Source organism: Tachypleus tridentatus, chromosome 5, assembly GCF_004210375.1.
Source record: "Tachypleus tridentatus isolate NWPU-2018 chromosome 5, ASM421037v1, whole genome shotgun sequence".
NCBI classification, from domain to species: Eukaryota; Metazoa; Arthropoda; class Merostomata; order Xiphosura; family Limulidae; genus Tachypleus; species Tachypleus tridentatus.
Window position 1 is genome coordinate 53,420,644 of NC_134829.1, and position 20,922 is coordinate 53,441,565.

Below are 20,922 nucleotides of genomic sequence, written 5' to 3' on the forward strand. Positions count from 1 at the left end.
TTCCATAGTAGATGGCAGCACGTTGTGGATAACAAAATAATCTTGATATTTGTTGTTCAGTTAGAGAAACAGCTTAGACAATTTCTTGATAGCTTTTGAAAAATGATGTTAAACCCGGCATTGCCAAGCGCGTTAAGGCGTGCGACTCGTAATCCGAGGGTCGTGGGTTCGCATCCCCGTCGCGCCAAACATGCTCGCCCTTTCAGCCGTGGGGGCGTTACATGTTACTGTCAATCCCACTATTCGTTGGTAAAAGAGTAGCCCAAGAGTTGGCGGTGGGTGGTGATGACTAGTTGCCTTCCCTCTAGTCTTACACTGCAAAATTTGGGACGGCTAGCACAGATAGCCCATGAGTAGCTTTGTCCGAAATTCAAAACAAACAAAAATGATGTTATTAAAAATAAAACCATTAAATTCCTCAAACATGACCCGTTATTGAAATGTGATGGTAAAAATACCGATTAATTCAGTAATCTTTAAATTTGATGGTTACAATTTCAAATTAATAGAAATTCAAGGTTGGTATTTTAACAAAATATTTAATAGCCAAATCTTTCTAGTCACAATAGGTACAGTGATTAATTATTTTAAAGGGACGGTGTTGTAAGTACAAGTTTCTATATGTAAAATTCTCAAGTGTGCTGCACGTGTTATGGTGTATCAGAAAAAAAAAAGTTTCCACATTATGAATTATGATTTTTTTTCAGTTTTCTTAATTAGGATTAAATAAACTTGTAGACACAAAAAACAAAATTATTCTGGAAGCATCCGACCTATGATGTGAAGCTTATTTTATAATCAGTTCTTTTTGACTAAACTATCAAAACAAAAGGTGACAGTGACTATTGGCAAATACAGACATTAGAAATTACAGATAAAAGTATATGATAACTAAAGGATTCTGTTGTCTTTTTCCATATATTTTACGCATATTCGTAATGACAATTTTGTTGCTGGCAAAAGTAACGACGTTACATCTATCTCAGACATCAGAAATGTAATTTAATTGGTTTATTTATAGTTGTAATATGGTTGTATATTAGATAATTTACTGTTTAATATGTTGAGCTAATTAGTTTTTTGTTGAGTTCTGTCCGATTTGGAGACAACGTTTGGTTCCTGTGCGAGTCATTCATCAGATATCTTTACAACTAATCAGATGTTTATTTATCAAGTTCGCAATGCGTTTCTGTCATAACGGCTTTAAATCGTTCATAAAGATAAAAAAAATTTGCAATGAATAAAAGAAAAATTGCGAGTCAAAATTAATAAGCTTGTCGAGGTGTGAGTACATTATGTTAAAGTTTTGGATATGGAACTCAACAACGAGGGACGACACACACGCCAGTATTTAGTCTCTGAGGAAGGTATTAGCAGAACTTACGTTTTGTATATCACCAAAATTGGTCGATTTAAGGAAGGATGCCTAACAGCACTTTCCGATGCAAATTATTCATATATTCAGATTATAAGGATATGTTGAGATTGGGAACTTTGGACCCTTGATTGAGTTGGATAACTAGCGTCATCCAGAAAGAGACCTGCAACAAGTACCTCAGTGTAGCATTTTGTAACAGATGTGAATCCACGAGCAGAAGGGTCAGTGGTAAAAGCAATCCACGTGACTAATCGTGTGACAGTGGAGGAGGACATTTGTCCGGAAGAACGATACAGATCACATGAATCTTCCACAACATACGAGTTCAACCGTCGCGTGCATTAAACAACTGGAGAATAGGACTGGGTATTCACGCTGGAAGGAGGGGTGCGATTTGAACCGGAGAGCCTTATTACCAAGTCTTTGACAATGGAAAGTACGTTCCAGGACTGATATTAAGGTATGTGATCGACAAACAAAGCATGATCAGAAATGACTTCATAAACTGTAGTGATGTTGTAAAGCTCCCAAATATCTTTATATAACGCACTGGAGAACAGTGAAATTGCCCGAACTGATCAGTGAAGGATAGCATGTCAGTTGAGAGATACGTCTAAAATCCCAGAAAATTGTGTTGAAAGTCCAATGTGTAAATTACAAAATCTTATTGTTAAAATGAGCATAAGATATAACTAAAAGTAACATTAATTATCAATAGTAATGAGTGGATGAGGACCTTTCTTCAACTTTCGGCGTTTAACAACGTTATTATTTTTGTGTTTCATATTTTCAAAAAATCAGACTTACAAGTATGTTGTATCTCGTAGTAATTTTGTGAACGTTTTAAATTTAAACCAGTTCCATGCAGATTTTTAATTTCAACTTTACCCTTGGCTTGTGATTTATTGCTTTAAATAAATGTAAATTAGAATTGATGTCTACTCTCCAAAATAAATCGTCGTGCTCACTGTCAGTGATTGAAGTCGTACATAAAACGTGTATACTAGAGTGCTGAAACTGATAGGAATAAATTGATTTTCCTAATGCTTGTCGGCCTGGCATGGCCAGGTGGTTAAGGCAGTAGACTCGTAATCCAAGGGTCACGGGTTCGAATCCCCGTCACACCAAACATGCTTGCCCTCTCAGGTGTGAGAGCGTTACAATATTAAGATCAATCCTACTATTCGTTGGTAAAAGGATAGTCCAAGAGTTGGCGGTGGGTGGTGATGACTAGCTGCCTTCCTTCTAGTCTTACACTGCTTAGATAGGGACGGCTAGTGCAGATAGCCCTCGTGTAGCTTTGAACGAAATTCAAAAGAAACCAAACCTAATGCCTGTAGTCTAAATCAGTTCATCTCTACCCATAGGCTGATCGGTAAATTTGTTTTGAGTTTCGCGCATGTGTACAAGAAGGTTATCTGTTGTAGACGTTCATAATTTAGTTATGATATACTAGTGGAAGGCAGCTAGTGATAATTGAATATTGGGGTTGACCGTTCCTTTAGCGAGTCTTAATGTGGATCTGAGGAACTGTGTTTTGAACCCTATTACTGAAAAATAAAAAACTCTGCGCATCTTGAGGGTGTTGATGCGTTATAAAGGTAACGTTCAAATCCTATTATTCGATTGGATTTGTATAGTTTTAATACTTTTCCATACGAAACATCAAAGCATCTAAAATCTTAATAAAGATTTTAAATTATGATCAGATAGCACTCTGATGCAGTTAAGTACAGTTCTGAATCATGCTGTCACTTTGACATGGTAGAATTGTTTCTGAACAAGGCACATTTAATATTACTTCATTCAAAACTAATATTTAAGCGAATGTTCTATTTTTATAGCTTGTTCTCAGGACTCGAAAATTGTATGTCAAAGCTGGCTTATTAACCTCAATAAATTGGTAGCGACGGATCCATACAAAATGAGTTTGCCTCGGTATAAAATTCTTTATTATACGTATCAAAACAATCTGTAGTGTACTTTAACTATGTTGTATTGTATTAGGAACATTTTTCGTTGCCTTGTATGAACCATCAGAAAAGTTATTGTCATGGTAACCATGAATAGTTATTGTCAAACTTAGTTGATATTGAACATCACCTGGACAAATTTAGAATTAATAAAGTTTCCAAACATTAGAGTAAAACATTCCGAGTTTTAACACAACTAGACTAAGTATTAATATAAAGGAACTGACGTTAGCCTTATTCCGAACTTTTATGAAACTACACGGAATATTAATAAACTGATTATAATATGTTTAGTATACGCACATCAATCAGTAACTGATGAATAATGACGTTGGCTTTGGAATATCTTAAAAGTGATTTGACCAATTCTATTATATCCAGCTGGTATAGCGGTAAGTCTACGGATTTACAACGCTAAAATCCGGGATTGATTCTACTCGGTGGCTTCAGCAGACAGCCTGATGTGGCTTTGCTGTAAGAAAACACACACCAATTGTTATAGTACTAAAATGATCGTTTCTACTTGCAACAAAAATGTTGGCATACATGAATCGCAGTTAAGAAATGTTTGGTCAGAACAAACAAACCTCCATTTCTTAGTCTTTACCTCTCTGTTACACATTGTAATGTATCATACAAGTAACGATTCTGTCTTTGTTGTTTGACACACGTATAATCATTTCTTTTTTAGTTTAGTACTCTTACTTTCAGGTAAAAGTCTAAACAAACCATGGAACTACTTTTGTTAGCTCCTCAATTGGATAATGTTACTTTTAGGTAATTCATTCATTTTTATAACTTGCCAAGTATAGCAAAAAAAAAAAAAAAAAAAAAATTAATGCTGTATAGATCTGTTTCAATTAAAAATTCAAATAAAACATTTTTCCACCTTATTTTCAGAATGCGTGCAAGAGAAAGTTAAGAGCCTGAATTTCAAACAGTTATTGGGAAATTCATCATGATAAAATCAATTTTGTTTTAATGGTAGTAGCTATTACGTTCCTGTCTTCAATAACTAAAGACTGGACGCTCATAACAATTCGTGCAAATAGGTACGACAGAAAAAAAAGTTGTACTACATGGATATTAAAATATTCATACAAAAAATAAGATTTAGTGGCGCTGTCATTTGATTCTCCTTTTTCGTAGATATATAGAGTTCATTAATAAACAAAAATATGGCGGAAACTAATGTTGATGGAAGAAGGCCATAAGTAATTTCATCTCAAACCAAGTGCTCACGGATTCGCCATTGGATGTAATTTACGATCATGGATAAATTATATTTGACGATTTACCGACCTTATTGTTTTATATTTACATGTATATATCACCTGCGCAGGTCCCTAATTCACAAGAGAGTATTTACATTTTAGTGTTTTGCATATGTATACTTGTTAACTTTCTCAAAAAAACAAACAATTTTTGTGTGTGCAAAAATGTTAATCTTTTTTATTCTTTTTGTCTAATAGAGGTCGCTCAAATAGATATCTACAGTTGTGATAAAGTAGAAGCATAACGCATTTCTCTCGATATCTTCTGCAAGTGTATAATTAGGGCTAACAAGAATAACAGCCGTCAGGGAGTGAGATGATGGGGGGGATGGCTTCATTGGTTTTGCCTTGAATCAGACCACACGTTTAATCAGAACGAGATGACGCCTGTAGCATGCTAATGTTTTCTATGCTTGTTATCTCGTGTGACGGCATCTGTGACCAGAATGGAGATGAATTTGAAATTATGTTACATGCAAGGCTTATTAGTTGGTGTGGGTAAGAAAAGGCGGGAAGATTTCTTGTTGGTGCAAATATTACTTATCACATGTTGGTTCTTCTTTATCATCGAAATCACCATTCTTGTGATAGCGTAATAGAAGGCTAACCATAGGTTTGCTCCTTGGTCCAAAACTGTAAAAACAATTATACACAAAAGGCAATTTACATGATAATAGAAAGGCGTAAGTGAGAAAGATGCCGATGTGTTTAACACGTGGAATTCAAGAGGGCACTGCATATCTTTCATAATAAGGATGTTTCAAAGTGAAGACTAAAGACTATATCTTTAGTTGTAACATATTAGTAAGCTTCAACTAACAAATGACTGTAGTATAATAAAGAGAAACAAAAATATATATAAAACAACAAATATAAACATCTCTTTTCAATTTGCTGCAGTGTCTTTCTGGAAAAAGGCGCGCAGACTCGTGCATGAAGACCTCTGTGAACTGCAGATCTGCATAGTGGTTGAGGAGACATTTATAAAGTGACAACAATAACGTGGACAGAATGTGTGTCTGCCCCGTGGTTTCCAAACAAAATCTTTTTCTAATTAGTTACCTGACATTCTTTTATATCCTGCACAAAACTTCAGATACTGGTGAACTAAATTTACTTTCAGCCAATATATTTATTTATTTATTCCTACTTGCTTTTCCAGAATACACTGTAATAGTAAAGTACACATTTATACATACAGATTTACACTTATATGTTTCTGGTTCGTTTTTTGTTCACCCCTCATCAGTAAAATAGGGTTTCGATACCCGTGGTGGGTAGAGCACAGATAGCCTCTTGTGTAGCATTACTACAAGCAAATTTTCTTATTTTAAAAAAAATTAAACACAACAGCTAAAAGTAGCCTTAATCACAATAACAGTTGTTTAATAATATCAGTATTAATAGAGAAAACAAACTATTATTTAGTATATATTTGGGTGATGTTTGTGTGGTTATTAAAAGAAAACAAAGAAGAAAAAATATCCGAACACAGTTGTATGAAGCTCCAAAAATATTACAGTATTATTGTATTACATGTTAAGTAAATACAAAATTTCAATACATGTATAAAGAGAAGGACTGTTGGTTTTGAAAATGAAGAGAAATGTTCTTGAAACCTCAAAACGAAAAATAGAAATATTGTATTTACATAAACCGAAGGAAGTTATAAATTAGTGACAAGTAACTCTCTGCATAAAACATGGCGTCGAATGTGCTGTCCGTGTGTATATGACACTAGAGCGATACTCCATTAATCATTGTACTGATTCATTGTGTTTCTGTCTTTCTTTTTTTTGTGTGCTGAGCACAGTAAAATATTTTGAGGATAATCTACAGGACATCGTTACTGGACTACAATGGGTTTGCAGTAACAAACGTATAGACGCTTATTCGTGAAACAGATTTCTCTCAGAAAACTACCACAAATTACTTGATGCACTATTGAGCTTTCTTATTTTATTTATTTATTTATAAAATTATTCACGAACCGCAGTGGACATTGAATGACATTATTCTAGATTTTTGACAAGTTTTGTGATTTTTGTTTTTTCGGTTTGTATCATTAATGTGTACGTCATCGTTACATTGTGAACTATACAAGCACAGGGCGTGTTATCCCAAGTTGTAAAAGTTAGATCGTGTACAAAATATTTAAAATTAGTTACCACGGATTATGTCTGAAAAAAAACAGCAAACAAGACAGGATTATGACATATATAACTTGTGTACAAATTAAGATTTAGTTTTGTAGCAGAGGTTTCAAATGCTTTCATTAAACATCGTACTAAACATTTACGGTTTGCACAAAAGTTTCTGACCAAAGTATGAAAAAAAAAAGATGACGCCCATTACCTTAAAATCACCTGCTCGGGAACAGAAAAAAAAAAAATTGAAAGAATATGAAATAATTTCAGAAAAACAAAAATCTGGTAGAGAAAAATAACGAGGGAGGGCGCCTTATCATAAAATATGTTGTTACATCTTTTATGTGATTTTATCAAACTTACCGCCATATTGTTATTCTTAAAAAAGTTACTTTATCTTACTTACATGAAATCTGTGTGACTTAATTCTGAAATATACCGATTTTTATTTCTCTTTTTATTGGGCCCGGCGTGGCCAAGCGTGTTAAGGCGTTCGACTCGTAATCCGAGGGTCGCGGGTTCGAATCCTGGTCACACCAAACATGTTCGCCCTCTCAGCCGTGGGGGCATTATAATGTGACGGTCAATCCCACTATTCGTTGGTAAAAGAGTAGCCCAAGAGTTGGCGGTGGGTGGTGATGACTAGCTGCCTTCCCTCTAGTCTTACCCTCCTAAATTAGGGAACGGCTAGCACAGATAGCCCTCGAGTAGCTTTACGCGAAATTTAAAATACAAAAAACAAACATACTCCAGATATCTTCAATATACTCCCATAAAGTTCCCTTGAAACTAACTCTTGATTTGATAAGTGTTTGATCTATAAAATTCTATATCTGAACAATTCGGATGAAACTAGGACTCTATGGGGCTCTATGGATCACTTGAATGTCTTCAGCAGCTTCTTTCTTAACGAAGTTAACCAGGTTGGATGAAGTGTTTGGGGTCATTATAACTAAATAAAAAATCATAATGTCTAAAGGAAAATAGTGAACCTTTTGGGAAAAATATAAAGTTTAACATCTGCCTATTATGATATGATATGATTTACAAATTTAAGTGTATTTCTTCAGAAACCTATAATATTAAAGTAACCCAGTCTTCAAAGCTGTATTTATTTTCTGACTTACATTCAAGGAAATGCGTTTATTTGTTGCTCCCCGAGGGCACAGCGTTACGTCTGTGGATTTACAGCACTAGAAACCGGGTTTCAATACTTGTGGTGAGCAAAACAGATAGCATTGGGTGTAGCTCTGCTTAATTACAACTAACAAGCAGCTTAGCTGTTAATATTTATGATAAACACAAAATGTTTCTTCATGCCTAGTTTACAATCAAACAATACTTCTGATCTAAGCAAATATTAAACAGAACTTTGTTTGTTTGTCGTTAAATACAAAATTTGCACAACGTGTTGTGTTGTGCTCACTACGGGTATCAAAATCTGGATTTTAACGCTATTAGCCATCATAGTTGTCGCTGAGTTACTGGGAAAGGGGCATTATACAGGACAAACAGTTAACTTAATGTTTTCGTTTGGTTGTGTTAAATTTCTCTGCGTTAGCCGTACATAATTTTGATAGATTAGAGAGAAAGCAGTGTTATTACACACCGCCATCTCTTGGGCTACTCTTTAACAACGAATAGTGGGAGTTACCGCTGAATTACAACGACCCCATGGCTGAAAGGGTGTGCATGTTTGAAGATAGGTTTTGATCCTGCGACCTGCAGACTGAGAGTCGGGTGCTATAACCACTAATTAATTTAGTAATACAACTCATTAAATAATGTAACAACAGTTTAATTAACATAATATGTCATAATACAAAAAACACTCATAGCACTTATAATACATCTATTAATTGCTTTAATACTTTCACCAACTCAATGATGACCAAACTTTATCGACATGTACCTTCGTTACACTTGAAATAAAATTTCTACATTAACCATTCAAGCTGACTTCAGACTTTACTGTCTCAGAGTTGGTTCCTTACCATCAAATCTGACATTCTCTCTTTATTGTTTAAATTTCTTCTGGCTCAAACAAACATGTTTTATCTTCCACGTAGAACCCCCGTATAACTCAAACTTCTTTAATTTTAGTACTTGTAAACCTCAAAACAAATACGTTTAATTTTCGTTGTTGGCTATTTGTGTAGCTCAAATAAAAATGCAGTCTGTTGACAATATTTGTAGATCCAAGTCAAGGTTTTCCTAACTGATATACAACCAAATATTCAATTATCATTAAGTCTTCTTGATACTGTAGATGTGGACACTTTTCTGTCATTTGGTACATGGTCGTTTATCTCATGCTTGAGATCAGTGTCAGTCTTCCTTCTGTCCCGAAGGCTGAATAAATAAAGATACTTAACATCAGTATCATTGAGTTTAGGTGTTCTGTCTCTTCCTTTCTTAGTTTCAAATCTATCTGTCTCACGATCCAGGGTTTACTTGACAGTGTTTGGGAAATATTCCAAGTCTGTAGCTATTTGTCAGCGAGTCCAACCAGCATCACGTAAATCTGTTATTCAAACTCTCTGTTCTACTGACTGTTGTCAATTTTTTGGGCTATAGAATGATAACAAAATATATAGTGTTAAACGTTTTGTTTTTATCAAGGTTTATTTGTGGAGTTCTGTTAAATTGATTTCTTATAACATATACCAGTATCGTATGATAGCTCCTTGATAGCTTCTATCTATATAGTTAAGTCACTGCCCGAGGTACCATAACATTTATTTCAGATCATAAGTTTGATCAGTATGTTCCTTCAAGCAGAGTCCTTATGACGTGCCCTTGGTACGAGCCTACTGGGATTCTGAAGAATGAGAAGTATCATCACTCTGGCTCATTCAACTATAAACAAAGATCAGTGAAACATTACTACAGTGTTAACATTTACATTATGTAATGGAATGGAAGAATCACTCCCATGAAGTGGAAACAGTAACAAGATATTCTCTTACCCTAACACTTTTGTACAATATTGTATATAAATATATACATATCACAAAGTGACAGCAAACACGTGGAGACAAAAGCAAAATTATTGCATTTACGTCAGTTATAAAACAAGTAAACAGAACTGTTTAAATGTTAGGACTTCACCATCATTGTAGAACAATGCAGAACGTTTTACAGTAGAGACCATACAGGATATATCCATGACTTTACTGGGTTCTCGCCACTCTCTAACCCAACATTACAGTATCCTTCATAATAGAATAAGCCTATTTACATACTACAGTACAGACCTGCTTAACACGCTACAGTAAGAACCCTACATGATAGAACAGACCTGCTTAACACGCTACAGTAAGAACCCTACATGATAGAACAGACCTGCTTAACACGCTACAGTAAGAACCCTACATGATAGAACAGACCTGCTTAACACGCTACAGTAAGAACCCTACTTGATAGCACAGACCTGCTTAACACGCTACAGTAAGAACCCTACATGATAGAACAGACCTGCTTAACACGCTACAGTAAGAACCCTACATGATAGAACAGACCTGCTTAACACGCTGCAGTAAGAACCCTACATGATAGAACAGACCTGCTTAACACGCTACAGTAAGAACCCTACATGATAGAACAGACCTGCTTAACACGCTACAGTAAGAACCCTACATGATAGAACAGACCTGCTTAACTCGCTACAGTAAGAACCCTACATGATAGAACAGACCTGCTTAACACGCTACAGTAAGAACCCTACATGATAGAACAGACCTGCTTAACACGCTACAGTAAGAACCCTACATGATGGAACAGACCTGCTTAACACGCTACAGTAAGAACCCTACATGATAGAACAGACCTGCTTAACACGCTACAGTAAGAACCCTACATGATAGAACAGACCTGCTTAACACGCTACAGTAAGAACCCTACATGATAGAACAGACCTGCTTAACACGCTACAGTAAGAACCCTACATGATAGAACAGACCTGCTTAACACGCTACAGTAAGAACCCTACATGATAGAACAGACCTGCTTAACACGCTACAGTAAGAACCCTACATGATAGAACAGACCTGCTTAACACGCTACAGTAAGTACCCTACATGATAGAACAGACCTGCTTAACACGCTACAGTAAGAACCCTACATGATAGAAGAGACCTGCTTAACACGCTACAGTAAGAACCCTACATGATAGAACAGACCTGCTTAACACGCTACAGTAAGAACCCTACATGATAGAACAGATCTGCTTAACACGCTACAGTAAGAACCCTACATGATAGAACAGACCTGCTTAACACGCTACAGTAAGAACCCTACTTGATAGCACAGACCTGCTTAACACGTTACAGTAGGAACCCTACTTGATAGAACAGACCTGCTTAACACGCTACAGTAAGAACCCTACATGATAGAACAGACCTGCTTAACACGCTACAGTAAGAACCCTACATGATAGAACAGACCTGCTTAACACGCTACAATAAGAACCCTACATGATAGAACAGACCTGCTTAACACGCTACAGTAAGAACCCTACATGATAGAACAGACCTGCTTAACACGCTACAGTAAGAACCCTACATGATAGAACAGACCTGCTTAACACGCTACAGTAAGAACCCTACATGATAGAACAGACCTGCTTAACACGCTACAGTAAGAACCCTACATGATAGAACAGACCTGCTTAACACGCTACAGTAAGAACCCTACATGATAGAACAGACCTGCTTAACACGCTACAGTAAGAACCCTACATGATAGAACAGACCTGCTTAACACGCTACAGTAAGTACCCTACATGATAGAACAGACCTGCTTAACACGCTACAGTAAGAACCCTACATGATAGAAGAGACCTGCTTAACACGCTACAGTAAGAACCCTACATGATAGAACAGACCTGCTTAACACGCTACAGTAAGAACCCTACATGATAGAACAGACCTGCTTAACACGCTACAGTAAGAACCCTACATGATAGAACAGACCTGCTTAACACGCTACAATAAGAACCCTACATGATGGAACAGACCTGCTTAACACGCTACAGTAAGAACCCTACATGATAGAACAGACCTGCTTGACACGCTGCAGTAAGTACCCTACATGATAGAACAGACCTGCTTAACACGCTATAGTAAGAACCCTACATGATAGAACAGACCTGCTTAACACGCTATAATAAGAACCCTACATGATAGAACAGATCTGCTTAACACGCTACAATAAGAACCCTACATGATAGAACAGACCTGCTTAACACGCTACAGTAAGAACCCTACATGATAGAACAGACCTGCTTAACACGCTACAGTAAGAACCCTACATGATAGAACAGACCTGCTTAACACGCTACAGTAAGAACCCTACATGATGGAACAGACCTGCTTAACACGCTACAGTAAGAACCCTACATGATAGAACAGACCTGCTTGACACGCTGCAGTAAGTACCCTACATGATAGAACAGACCTGCTTAACACGCTATAGTAAGAACCCTACATGATAGAACAGATCTGCTTAACACGCTACAATAAGAACCCTACATGATAGAACAGACCTGCTTAACACGCTACAGTAAGAACCCTACATGATAGAACAGATCTGCTTAACACGCTACAGTAAGAACCCTACATGATAGAACAGACCTGCTTAACACGCTACAGTAAGAACCCTACATGATAGAACAGACCTGCTTAACACGCTACAGTAAGAACCCTACATGATAGAACAGACCTGCTTAACACGCTACAGTAAGAACCCTACATGATGGAACAGACCTGCTTAACACGCTACAGTAAGAACCCTACATGATGGAACAGACCTGCTTAACACGCTACAGTAAGAACCCTACATGATAGAACAGACCTGCTTAACACGCTACAGTAAGAACCCTACATGATAGAACGGACCTGCTTAACACGCTACAGTAAGAACCCTACATGATAGAACAGACCTGCTTAACACGCTACAGTAAGAACCCTACATGATGGAACAGACCTGCTTAACACGCTACAGTAAGTACCCTACATGATAGAACAGACCTGCTTAACACGCTACAGTAAGAACCCTACATGATAGAAGAGACCTGCTTAACACGCTACAGTAAGAACCCTACATGATAGAACAGACCTGCTTAACACGCTACAGTAAGAACCCTACATGATAGAACAGACCTGCTTAACACGCTACAGTAAGAACCCTACATGATAGAACAGACCTGCTTAACACGCTACAATAAGAACCCTACATGATAGAAGAGACCTGCTTAACACGCTACAGTAAGAACCCTACATGATAGAACAGACCTGCTTAACACGCTACAGTAAGAACCCTACATGATGGGAACAGACCTGCTTAACACGCTACAGTAAGAACCCTACATGATAGAACAGACCTGCTTAACACGCTACAGTAAGAACCCTACATGATAGAACAGACCTGCTTAACACGCTACAGTAAGAACCCTACATGATAGAACAGACCTGCTTGACACGCTGCAGTAAGTACCCTACATGATAGAACAGACCTGCTTAACACGCTATAGTAAGAACCCTACATGATAGAACAGACCTGCTTAACACGCTATAGTAAGAACCCTACATGATAGAACAGATCTGCTTAACACGCTACAATAAGAACCCTACATGATAGAACAGACCTGCTTAACACGCTACAGTAAGAACCCTACATGATAGAACAGATCTGCTTAACATGCTACAGTAAGAACCCTACATGATAGAACAGACCTGCTTAACACGCTACAGTAAGAACCCTACATGATAGAACAGACCTGCTTAACACGCTACAGTAAGAACCCTACATGATAGAACAGACCTGCTTAACACGCTACAGTAAGAACCCTACATGATAGAACAGACCTGCTTAACACGCTACAGTAAGAACCCTACATGATAGAACAGACCTGCTTAACACGCTACAATAAGAACCCTACATGATAGAACAGACCTGCTTAACACGCTACAGTAAGAACCCTACATGATAGAACAGACCTGCTTAACACGCTACAATAAGAACCCTACATGATAGAACAGACCTGCTTAACACGCTACAGTAAGAACCCTACATGATAGAACAGACCTGCTTAACACGCTACAGTACCCTACGTGGTAGAATAAACCAGTGTAACACGTAATTAATGCATTCCAATGATGTTTATATGTGTTTTTAAAGAATAAAACATTTTCTTTGGCAGAAAATAAAAGTTGTGTTTTTGTTTGTTTGTTTCCCAAAGTTTCATAGTTATATACAAAATAAAATATGTAAGTTCTATCTTAACGGCACATTGCCTTACGTGATGTAATCTACATAATAAGTCGTCCACAAAAACAATTGATATGTTTATATTTTGCCCATGGACAAAATACATTTAGCAATCAAACTATGTAACAGTAAACTCTATTGGCTGAAGACCTCGAGCACCAATATAATGTGATTTATATCATTATTCCATGGAGAAACATTACACTTTTCGCTTATTCAAACAGAGAATGACAACGTCTGTATGTTAGAACACTAAAAGCGAGAGAGGCGGTATCAGATTATGCGACCCCTGTATTAAATAATTCGTTTAAACATTATTTGGAAGCTGACTTTTGTTGTTGTTCTTAATGTTGGCTTTAATACTGGAATTTGTAATGTTCCAGATAACATACGAACATATTGAATTTAAATTACGTGTACGTAACTCTTCTGATAACTATACACGTGCTACTGTCGTTTCCTGCTGTTAAACAACAGTGCACTGCCCTCTAAATATAAGTAAATATTTTCTTTATTCTACTGCCAAGCTTTGTCTTTCCTATCCGTTTGGATCCGTATCAGTTTGACTTATACATTTCCAAATGAAAAGGAAAATATTAAACCGAAAATTTACCTAAAGATCAACAAATAAATTATTTACTATTTATTGTTATATGAGACGTTAACAGGAAAAAAAAACAACCTATTGTTCAGATATTATTATAACTGTTGTTACTAAAAATAATGACTGTTGATCAGCTGTATGTGTACAAGTCATTATAAACAACAAAATCTGTTTATTCGGGAATAATATAATAAACGTAACTCTAAAAGGTATTCACTCCGTTTGCTTGTTACAACAATACTGTTGAACCCGTAAACAAATACAACCAAAGTAACTCTATAAGGTATTCACTCCGTTTGCTTGTTACAACAATACTGTTGAACCCGTAAACAAATACAACCAAAGTAACTCTATAAGGTATTCACTCTGTTTGCTTGTTACAACAATACTAACCCTAAAAATATAGCTAGAGTAATTCTATATGTAATTCCTGCGGAAGAGTTAGGTGGGAGCTAGGGTGGCTAGTTAACATTTTTTTACATTGGTTAAAAAGTACGTCACATTTTTTTTAAATATGTTAGTAAATACCGAATATAATTAATATTAGTTTACCGGAATAACTATAATCAAAGTAACTCTAGAAAGACTGAATAACTTGAGAGGAAATAAGCCTGTGTTATGGATAAAAATACAAACTAAAACGTATTTTTAAGTCATCAAAATATGAGCGCTGCGTGTAGGCCTATTTCTTTGTCTTTCGTGTAAACTAAACACAGTATGTGTATTAACTGGCAGGTTTGGAAGCTGATACCTAACTCTGACCTCCACAGATTGTTGTCAGACCTTGAGGTTATCTACCAGGAATTCTATACCACTAATTACTTTCCGTTAGGTTTATGGAAGCAGACTTGTATGTCAAGACTTCCATATTTTGTTGATGTTTGTAAAGTTTGTGCAAAACAGTCTTTGATTAACAAGGAAAATCATAATGTTCTTGACGTTTCTACAGTTACGACAGAAAGTGTTTGTACCCCTACGTTGTGAGTAGTTTTTTCTCATGACTTAAAAAGTATCACGATTAGGATAATGAAAGTACAGTATATTATAAATATCATACTAACACACATCTACATAAATTTTTATATAACTTGAACGACAAATAAACTGTTTGTAAACAAATAACCAAACATAGGAGAGGGCAGAAAGTGTTCGTGTGTCTACTTTAATGGTCAGTTGTGTAACTTTTCAGGTGAATTACTTGACGCAATCTCTCCTCATAGCCATCCATGATCGTTTGATAGTACTCGACTGGTATTTTCTTCCATTCTTCTTCACAGAAGGCCTCCAACTCTTGTAAGTTTTTCGAATGACGCTGATGAACCCTGGTCTTCAACTCATGCCAAACGTTTTCAATTGGGTTAAGATCGGATGACTACGATGGCCACTCCAGAACGCTTATATGGTTCCTCTGCAACCAGGATTGCACATATTTCGATGTGTGCTTAGGGTCATTGTCGTGCTGGAAGATCCAACGACACCCAAGCCGCAAGTTCCGAGAATCATTTTTGATACAAGTGCCTAATTTATCAACGTTCTCTTCTTTTTTCATGATTTCGTTGACGCGGTGAAGGCTGCATACACCAGAAGAGCTGAAGGAACCTCAGAGCATGATCGAGCCACCTCCGTGTTTACCTGTAGGGACGGTGTTCTTTGGATGATTTCGATGCCCCTTCTTAGGGAAAATATAGCGAACATCATTGTGGCCGAAAAGCTCGATTTTAGTCTCGTCTGATCAAAGAATACTCTTCCAATAAGTAAAGGGTTTATTTACATGCTTTCTTGCATACCTCAGTCGTGCTTCTAAATGAACAGGCTTTAAATATGGAGTTCTACGAGGACGGCATGTTTTGAACCCAGAAGAGCGTAACATGTTCGTAACTGTAGAGGTGCTTACTTCAACCCCAGTTTCCCTTACCAGTTTTTGTATGTCATTACGTGTTAAACGAGGGTTCCTACTAACTTTTCTGAGAACCTTCCTCTTGGTTCTCTCTGGAATTTTGGTGGGGCGTCCGAAACGAGGGAGGTTAGCAGTTGATTCCGTAAGCTTAAACTTGGTAATTATGCTTTGAACAGTAGATTTCGGCACATTAAGTTGTGTAGCAATACCGGAACGAGACACACGAGACTTGTATTTTACAATAATTCGGTTTTTTAAATCACTGGACAGTTGTTTCCTGTTCGCCATGATGACCAAGCAGATAATGACGGAGACGGCGCTAAATTGCCGGAAGTACATTTTTTTGCTGGCTAAATTCCAATAATTATGAACCCAGTGTCTAGTTCTTGAATGGTATAATGTAGTTTATTCGCCAAACTAAACAAATTTTTTACGGGAATATCAGTTTTTTCACACTTTCTGAACTGTACGAACACTTTCTGCTCCTCCTATTTTTGGTTATTTTTTATAAACAGTTTATTTGTCGTTTAATTTATATAAAAATTATGTAGATGTGTGTTAGTATAATATTTATAATATACAATAAGTCTATTAGCCTAATCGTTATGCTTTTTAACTTATGAGCAAAAAAAAAAAAAAACACTCGGGACCCAGGGATACGAACACTTTCTGTCGTAACTGTAAGGGTTTTGGTAAAGCAGTTTTTTATCTTACTTAGAATTCCGTATTGTTTTTGATGTTTGTAAGGCTTAGGGAACCAGGTATTTAATATAACACTCAATACTTATTTGAAGCCCGTAATGTGAGGGTAATGGGTTCGAATCCCTGTCGCACTAAACATGCTCGCACTTTTAGCCGTGGGGGCGTTATAATGTGACGGTCAATCCCACTATTTGTTGGTAAAAGAGTAGTCCAGGACTTGGCGGTGGGTGGTGATGACTAGCTGCCTTCCCTCCAGTCTTACACTCCTAAATTAGGGACGGCTAGTGCAGATAGCCATCGTGTAGCTTTGCTCAACATTCAACAATAAAACAAACAATAGTGATTTGTAAAAGTTCTGTTTGTTTGTCGAATTTCGCGCAAAGCTAATCATCTGCATCAGCCGTCTCTAAAGTGATAAATTAGAAATAAGTTAGGTAGTGAGCATCACCCACCGCCAACTTTGGAGTTACTATTTTACCAAAGAATAGAGGGATTGACCGTCACATTATAAAGTTACCATAGCTGTAGAACGAGCATGTTCGATGACGGGTGTATTGTTTGGTTTCTCGGCCATGTTGGCGAGATGTCAGTTCTTTTAATTTGAATTTATTTCCAGACAGTTTGGCTTGATTGGTTTTGACAGCATTCATTAGCTGCTTTAATGCATAACGTACCGTTTCAGGCTTAAGCATTTTACGCAACCATAACAGCTTTTAATACTCACTTTTGGCCGTCTCAACATAACTCTTGACCAGCCTTAGCAGAAACACACTGCAAATCGTAGTACACGTCCACTGAGTCCAAAATACTTAAACACTATTTTATGTAAAAAAATAACAATAACAACAAAAAACACGACATCTGTAATACATAATTTGTGATTTGGTTTCATTTACAGTTTATTACTGATAAAAGGGAAATTCGTTAAAATAAAATAAAAGTAAGTTAGCATTTCGTTAAGGGGTTCACCTAATTAACTCTAGACTAATTACGTCCGCATAATCATAAGTACTTTTCAACGCTGAACAACCGAAGTCATCTGAACCTTCTTGCGCTTTCTCGTGCTGTGGCTTATTAGAGCGCTATTGGTCAGGCCCACCTCTGTTTTTGTGTTGTTTTTTTTTCTATCTCTTACGACATTCGCCTCCTTACAAGTATCTTCATGTTTCGTTCTCAGTGGGAGGGACTGTAAAAGTTTCACCTAAAACCTTGTTTATTGGCTAGTAAAATAGGAAGATCAAAAATGAAAGTAGATTTATTGAAATGTATATGATATGTTTACCTTACAGGGAACAATGCACTTGAATTGGAAAAAAGAATTTGTTATACATTTTACCTTTGCACAATTTTAAGTCAAACGAAAATGAAAACCTTTTATGAATTTATCGATTGCAGCAAATAGTACTAAGCTTCGTTAACCTAAACTACAATGCTCCAGTGTGCCCCCTGGTGAATCAGCAGTAACTTCACTGATTTAGGACCCTTAAATCTGGTGAACAGACGGCAGATCGAGAATTGTGTAGTTGTTGTTTTTGCATTTCGCGCAAAGCTGCTCGAGGGCTATCTGCGCTAGCTGTCCCTAATTTTGCAGTGTAAAATTGCAGGGAAGGCAGCTAGTCATCACCACCCACCGCCAACTCTTGGACTACTCTTTTACCAACGAATAGTGAGATTGACATTATAACGCTCCCACCGGCTGAAAGGGCGAACATGTTTGGCGCGACGGGGATGCGAACCCGCGACCCTCAGATTACGAGTCGCACGCCTTAACCCACCTGGCCATGCCGGGCCGAATTGTGAAGTTTGCGTTAAAACGTCACAAACACTTTTCTCTTCTATTAACCGTCTAGTTTATTTCTTTTTATTTGTACTTTAATAACACTAAAGTTTAATTTCTTCTTGTTTAGCAAAAAATTAAGTGTACTTCTTAACTTTTAATTTAGAGTAACTGAAATGTTCGATGAAAGGAAGAAGTGAGCTTTTTAGCTAAAATCGTTAATAGGTGTAGGATATCCTTCATAACGAGAAACCCATTTGAAGTAAAAATGTATTTTAGAACAGCTGGTGTGGGTATTAACAGTTTTACTATTAAAGCAGAGAACAGCGTTTTATTAGTAAAAGTGGTAATACCCATACCAGCCGGTATAGGATTATTATTAAATTGTATATTAATTTCTCTTACCAAATATAGTTGCTACTAGATGGCGCTTTAAGCATATGTCGCAACACCTTTCGAATTTCATTCGTGTTTATATCTTTTGTATAATAAAGCTGCAATAATTTAACTGTGAGATAAAACATGGGTGGTCAATTTGTAGAGAATATTTTTTGGAATTTGAAAGAACTCTATATTATATAAATATTCAATACTGAATTCTTACGCAAAAGATCAAATTTAAACCGCCATCAGGATGACTTAAATATCAAAGAGCAATCCTTGGTGCTCCGTAGTTAAGACTAATATTTAGTTATCTTTGCATTCACCGCAGAGTAACTGAGGTTCATTCTTCAACCATTTATTCTTCGGAAAATTCATATAGAACTTACTTATTAACTCTCTTTTTGTTCTCTTGCTCACCGTTTGATAAGTTTCAGGTTTTAATGAATAACTGTTTGATATTTTAAACCTAAACAGCATCTAGCGTGATACATGGGATAAAGGGCCGAGACTGTAGCATAGCCGTCCCTAATTTAAATCTGCTGTCCATAGGGAGAGAAACCAATCAGCGTCACGTGATTTAAATGGAATACCGTGACTTATTGTCACTTTTATAAGCTGAAAGAGTGGAGCGTGTCCTCGCGCTTATAAGTAGGAAATGAAACTTTGTAAATTAATTTCACAACGTATAAACCTTACTAACTAAAAGTGGTTAAGTGCTTATATTCATCTCAGACTTCAGTAAATAATAGTAAGCTATTTTGTTTACCATAGATCGTCAAATAAAACACATAATAATGTAAAAGATAAAACAACTTCATAGTTTTCACATTCATTTATTCTGCAACAATTCTATCGTTAGGAAGTTAAAAATATTGTACTCTATTCTACAGTTTATATCTATAGTTATAGAATAGGAAGAAAGTGTCTGGTGACATGGCTATGAATATGACAAATGAGAATCGACTATTTTATTGTGTATACGACATTCTAACAACAAAATCTAATAATATCAATAAATAATTCTTCTGCTAAACCTGACGAACCATCTGGCTGTATAGAGGCCCACACTGCTTGACAGCAGCGACAAATGTTGACTTCCAAAATAGTGTATACTAGACCGAAGAGCACAATATAAATATAGTAAAAGTACATAATATTTCTTTGTTCCATCGGTAGAAGTTTAAAATGGGAGATAGGGGGTAATACGTTTGGAGGAAAAAAGAAATGATTGGCGAAGACACAGTAGGGTCCGGGGGCATAACCCCCTAGAGGAAAAAGTTTTACACAGTGGGGGTCCGGGAGCATAACACCCTCGAGGAAAAAGTGTTGTCATATTCACACACACATACAAACAAGAGATGACGATATATGGGATAGGTTTTACACCAGTTATATTCACACACATACAAACAAGAGATGATATATGGGATAGGTTTTACACCAGTTATATTTACACACATACAAACAAGAGATGACGATATATGGGATAGGTTTTACACCAGTTATATTCACACACA